This window comes from Parasteatoda tepidariorum, chromosome 2 (genome assembly GCF_043381705.1).
Source record: "Parasteatoda tepidariorum isolate YZ-2023 chromosome 2, CAS_Ptep_4.0, whole genome shotgun sequence".
Lineage (NCBI taxonomy): Eukaryota > Metazoa > Arthropoda > Arachnida > Araneae > Theridiidae > Parasteatoda > Parasteatoda tepidariorum.
In genome coordinates, this window is record NC_092205.1 from 84,157,402 (window position 1) to 84,164,442 (window position 7,041).

The 7,041-nt window shown below is 28.8% G+C and overlaps 1 protein-coding gene across 1 annotated transcript in view; it reads right to left on the bottom strand.

The window, feature by feature from the left end:
• Positions 1-7,041, bottom strand: part of LOC107440195 (N-acetylgalactosamine kinase) — a 35,664-nt gene that overhangs the window by 28,173 nt on the left and 450 nt on the right. The window lies entirely within an intron of this gene.

Genomic DNA, 7,041 nt, shown 5'->3' on the forward strand with positions numbered 1-7,041 from the left:
CAATTGCTAAGATAGAGAAAATGATTACAACTAAAATAGCCCATATTAGCGTAGCTTTAGAGCGACGTTAATAATGTAATACTATTTTTTCTTTGGAAGAGGGAACACTTTAAGTTCATATTCAACACTAATTTGGTTGGAAGGGTCCATCAATTTAGCCCTAGTGAGACTTGATATCAAAAGCAAATCATTTTTTGGATAAAAAAGAACGGAGTAATGGTAAGATTATATATAATATTTACATAAAGATTATGCAATAAGTTTTTTATGTTTAAAACGATGAATAATTTTGACAACTGAGAAATAATTTTGACAAAGTAATCAGATATAATCAACGCTTGGCAATTGATTCAAATATAAATCTCTAATAATCTCGATGTATGAACAATTCACGCGAATTGTAAAATTAATACGTAAGCAGTACTGCTTACTTATAAATTTTTTGAGCACGCATTTTAGCTCGCATAATCTTTTTTATAAATTATTTTTATCATCCTCCATTAGGCACTTCCATGAATTAAAAAGTTTGATTTACATAATTAATAACCTAGAATGATGTGACTATATCTGAGACAGTTTCATAAATTGCTATCCCTAGAAATCTTCTCACTGATAAAAAAAAGTGTAACAACATAATGCAAACCTAATAACGGAATAAGAATTAGAGTTGCACAAACTGCTTTCCTGGAAATATTTAAAACAGTTCTGTTTTTAGAGTGAGATCTGCAACTGTGAAACACTGTAACATTGATATTATTATATCAATGTTACTGTGTTTTATAGTTGTCATGAAAATTCATATTATTGTCTTTTTTTTAGCATATTTTTATATGTTACATTTCTTAATAGAAGTGAAAATTTGTTGGTAATGAGAATTATTTAGTATCTATTTTTACAGTTTAATGGGTCTATAATTAACTATTTTACATAAAGTAGACGATAATTTGGTTAATTATTGGGTTGTTCGGCAAGTAATTTCATCTTTTCCAACAGACTACTTAATTGCCTTTTTTTCGGATAACTTTGTATTTAACTCACATTACAATTATATATTTTGACAGCTAACACAGCGAGGCTTGCTTGTGAAAAGTTCGATTGATTCTACGTAGCAGATTTTAGTTGGTGCCCTTTTAAATATGGAAAGTGAAAAGCTGCATTTTCTGCACATTTTACTTTTTTGCCATCGAAAAAGTAAAAATTCTGTTCAAGCAAGAAAAAAGAAAAGCATCCGATGTATATTAAAGATGAATTTACAGAACACTAGTGCCAAAACTGGTCTTAAAGCATATTTTTTTGTACTTGAGCACAGTTGACTATCTGAACTTAAACTTGGAAGTTAATGAAGACTGATTTATATATTTGGGACTATACCTTACTAATCCAACCTAGGTTATATTGGGAAATTCGGATTAAATTAAAAAATATAATTTTAAGAAGCACGACTATCACGTCCGTTATCAAGAGTTCAATCAATGCGTTGTTGGAGCCTTGAGCATCAATTTAACTTCGGAAACGTTAAAATAGTTTCTTTAACTGACACATCAACTCATCTTGGTTCTCTTAATTCCTGTTTCATCGATAACAACAACAATTTTTTAGTAAATGATCTCAGTTTTACTCCACTCCAGCATTGCGATCGGAAATGTAATCTTTTCTGATCTGTCATGTTCAGCCAGCACTGTCACCTTTACTGCTATGTTTTCTCTTGTTTTTCTCAAGTAACTCCTCCTCCCCCTTTTTTTTGGCAACCGAATCTTTTCTTTTTCTAAACCTTTTTTTGTTATTCACAGCATTTACATCTTGTTTGAGAGATCAAACCTTGCCGATCGCTCTTATATTTAAACAATGAAACTATAGAAGTTTTTAATTTTTATTTTCAAATACAAAATTTAATTTTCGAAGAGTCTGTTGTGAAGAAAAAAAAACGCCAAGTAATTTTTTATCATTATCTTTATTACAAATCCTTATTTATTTAATTGTATAATAATAGCTTAAATCAATAGTTAATAGAAGAATGTGTATAATATTAGTTAGAGTTGATTTAATACACATTTTTATTCTTGGCGATTTCTATATTTGTCTAAACGTAAAAATAGACGATGGAATAAGTAGGCTTAACTTTTTGTCCAATTGATTTTATTTAGTTTTGGTATAGTTATTAATAACTTTGTGAGATGAAAAAAAAAAAAAAAAAGATTTTTCATATTTAAGAGTGGTTGCTTTGTTCGTTCTTACCCTATATTGATATTTAGAACACAATCATTGATCCATTTTAAAGAAAACTGCATATATATACACAGAAAGAGTATCTTCATCATCGCGAACACACTTTATGTCTAAATAACTTGTAGTAACAAGAATACTCATTTTCCCATGAACGGTTAGTCTAAATTAAAGCCTTTTAGTACTTTATTGAAGAAACCGAATTTAGTTTCTTTTTAATAATGTTTATAACAAAGTTCTAAATCTGCAAAAATTTTACCTATTTCTGATACTTAACATCTTTTACATCGGTCACACGACATAGACAATTTTAAGGGTTAAATCATCTTTTTTTCTTTTTAATTTTTTTTCTTTACTAAAACTTTTGCTCAAAGCTGTAGATTAATAAAATAAAAATGAAATTGCGTGTTTCAAACTCGCCGAGGCTGAAGATGACAACCAATTTCCTAGAAATATTAAGTTCTAGCATATTAGAATTAAAAAGGAAGCGTAAGTATTTTATAGTGGAATAAACATTCGAGCGAGTAAAAGGGGGGGGGACGTAAAGCATTTTTAGTTATAATCTGTTTTGAACAGAATCTATTTCAGAACAAGGAAATCTAGGCAAATACAATCGCAATTCTCCTGAGACTAAGAAAAGTCAATTTCCTTTGAAATGAATAGAACTTTTAAAGTTAAGAAAGTCTAAAAAGTAAAATGGTATTTCTATAGGCACTTGAAAAGAACAAAAGCTTTAATATTTTATTTTCTACTTATATTAAAAAGAAGTTTTAAAAAGGAAGGAATTTTTTAAGGCATTTTGTTCTTGAATCTTTCTTTTCTTTGAAAATCAGTAGGCAGAAAAAAATATGAGAAGTTTAACAAGTCTATTTTAACTGAAAGCAAAGTAATCATTATTTCAGTGTAAACTGGTTTTATTCAATAAATATTACGAGAAATTAGTTTATTATATCTTTTGCTTACTAAGGAAAACAATCATTATGATTCTAGTTATTCTTTTTTAAAGCCCTTGCTTTGAAAGGTGGTTTAAAACAGAACAGATATAATAATGTACCTATTGTTTTCTTCGCTTTATTTTAGCGACTTGAGTTTTACGTGATAATTTTGTCACCATTTATTAGAGTACATGTGAAGCTAAAACCATTGTACATTTCAAAATAATAATGGTAACTCTTTCTAGAATTGGGTTTTAATCTTTATTTGGTTTCAACACCTACGTTTTTGAAGCCAAAACAAGTTAGAATTTTCCCAAAATATTGCAACTAAAATTTGCTGTAACTTTTTAAACATTTCCAGTATTTCCCAAGTTGTTTCCATGTGTTGAGCATTTTTTGACACTGGCACATGTCCATTTTCTAAGAAACTTAAACCAAAACCACCAAACCAAAAATACTAAAATGAGTTACCACCAAAAAATAACCCATACCATCTTTGGAGAGTGATACACTTTTCGTTTTGTATGCAAAAAAATCTTTTCATTTCATTTGAAAAATATTAGTTTTCAAAACTTTTGTTTTTATTATTTTTAATCTGTAGCTCTGATGAAGCTTCAGTATATAAATTTTAAGATGACATTCTATTGCACGAGTTTTAAATCGAGGTTTCGCTTTTCTGCAATTGCTTTAAGTAGAATTTGTCGCTTCATATGATAACATAGATACTGTTTATTTGCACATTATTCGGAACATTTCACCATTCTCTTCATAAAAAAAATTGGAACAGCTAGTGCTGTTTTGAAAGTTTAACTTTGCGTTTTTTTTAAAACTATTAGATATGTAAACTTAAAATTACGATATTCTAGAAAGAAAGAAAGTACAATGAATTTTAAAAATAAATAACATTCGGTAATTAGTTTGCGAACTATTAACTGTTAAACTGATAAAAATACCATGCGGCTCGATCAACAGACTGCAGAAATTCAATCATAGAGTAGAAGTTCAACGAGCTGAAAACCCACATTTGTTTACGAACTTAATAACATGAGTTTTTTTAAATAACTTGGAATGTTGCAAATGTTGTAATTATAGGAGCTGTTTTCGTGCTTTTTTCTTCTTAAACTGTTTCCTTCTTTTGTTTAACTGTGCAAAAATATAATAGACTTATGATCTTGAAATTAAAATGAGGAGTAGAAAAATGTATAGGGGTAGCACGGAATTATGACATTTACATTCGATAATTATTTCGAGAGCTGTAGTAATTATTTATCTGCAGAACTTATAGCCAAAAAATACCATGAGAGCAGATCTGCTGCCCTCAGAACTGCAACTAAGGAGTTGAAATTTGACATTTTAAAATAGCCTATTATTCTTCTTTATTTCTTCTTATTCAGTCATACAATCTATTTTCATTAGGTTAATGTTTTTCAAAATATAGATGATTGTTTTTCAAATCATGGTAATCGTTCATTTCTGTAGGATTAATATATTAAAAAAGTTCTAGTACAAAACTACAACTGTATATTTTGATGACAAAATGTTTTTGTGAAAAATGTTGACTTTAAAAACAAAAACGCTATGACGGATGAGGAAAATTTAGAAAGATGATAAACTGCTGTTTGTAGAAAATGCAACACCATGAAGGAATCATCAGAATCAAATGAAATTCGCAGCAAATGTCAATTATAGGATATTATGCAAATTAATAAAGTTTCAGAGCCATCGCGCGTGCGTGGCGCGCGCAGCGCCCTCTGAATTGNGACAGATTTAACGAGCACCAGTCACCGCACCTAAGAGTACAAATGAAGTTGTGCATGGTCGTGGTCCAGGTCCATTATCTGTGCAGTGGAGTTTACTACAGAAAACAATCCCAAACTGAGAAAAAAATATGGCCCAAAATACCAGAATATGGTAAGTGTTTACATGTTTCTGGCTTTATGGAAACTCCAAAAAGCTCAAAATTTTTACAGAAGCGCTTTGGTAATGACTATTGGTAAAATTAATAAGAAGGTATGGTTTTATAATATCCGATAAAATTTAGTAAATGTGGTAAACGTTTGATAATTTTATCATGATACCTTAGAGCATGGCATAAAATCATTTATTCGTTTGAATTTAATTTTCAGTTTTGTATTTTTTTTTTATCTAGCAGGGCTGAAAGTCCATATATATCAAGACGGAAAAGAGTAAAAACTGGTAAAAAATAAATTTTATTTTTAGCCTTTTTTTGAGAATAATAAAATATCCATAGCTACCAATTTTTTTTAACAGATAGAATTAATATAATAAATTGCTTCTTCCTCGAGAATTAAATAACATCACGAATTGCTTATTAATACAAATAGATTTATTCCTCCCAAAAATTAACTATTATTAAAGTAGTTCTACTACCAGTGATTTCTCTTTTCCGTCTTGCTTTCAGGCCTGTTTTCTAGTAATTAGTACTATGATTTTGAAAACCAGATTTTCCTTTAAACCGTCACTATATGAACAGAAAAAATAATAAAATGAATGGTTTAAATACCATATATTTTGGTTTTATTAACCAGAATTAAGTTGTTTTTATTTTATCAGAAATGTCATTACCATACTGTACGAAAATCTTACCAGAATTCTTTTCTCTGTGCGATTATTAAAGAACATACACAGTGAATTTACGGGATGTTACGTTAAAGTGCAAATTCTTTTTAATTTTTGTTACACCTGAAATTAATTTTCTAAATAAAAAATGGAACAATAATAGAACAATAATTTATTAACAAAATTGCTGTATATTAACCTGTTTGTAATTTGTGTTGCTCTCTAGAGATGCTTTGATAAATGTACTATGAGCTTATGCTAGTTATTTGTTTCAGCGCAAAGTCAAAGTAACTTGCTTTTAAACATTTATTATATTTAATTCATATAATTTAGAGTTTGATGTATTTAGAATTTGTAAACTGCCTATGAGTTTCTCATTATTCCATTTGAGAATGGACTGCTATTTTCAATAAAAATCTAACATTATCAGTAAAATCTAACATATTGGCCGATAATTGGTCTTTTCTCTTATTCGTTAAAATGCAGAAAATCCTCAGCGGCCATGTCGTATGATTATGCGGCACGTAAAAGATCCCTGGAGTGCCTTATTGGCTCTTGGCATTTCCGGCAAAATTAAATTCCTAGTGCATTTTAGCATACAAATAGAGTCCCGGTGCTGCTATCTAGTGTGGCAGAAACTGGACGTCCAAATTAACATGGCCAATGGTATCTCACCCATTGTGGTGGTCCTGAAAGAGTGGATACCACCTCTGGAGAACCCACTCGGTCTGCTCATGTGTGCGCACTTGTGCAGCTCATTGGAAATATAAAAAAAATCTTATTCGTCAAGTAGAAATTTACACGCATTGAAATATATCAGTGAAATATTAAAATTTTTCTCAGTTCACATACTTTTTACTTAAAAATTAAACACTTAAATAATACACTTATAAGAGATTTGAAGTTTTAAAATATTTAGGATATTAATCAAAAATTAAGTTTCTTTTAATACATTGTATTATTTATTTACATTGTATTATTTATTTCGCAACTAGAATTGATTAGTGCTACTGAAATTGGAATAAATATGTTAAGTTCATTTTAATTCAAATAGAAACTTACACGCATTTAAATAATAGTGAAATTTTATAATTCTCAGTTTAAAGATGAGATTTAAGTTTTTAAAATTTTTGAGCTATTAATTAAAAATTAAATTGCTTCTTTTAATACATTGTATAACTTATTTTGCTACTAAAATTGACTATTGCAACAAGAACCGAAATAAATATGTTAATTTATTTAATTTAAATGGAAACTTACACAGATTTATATATATATATATGAAAGTCCATATATATCAAGA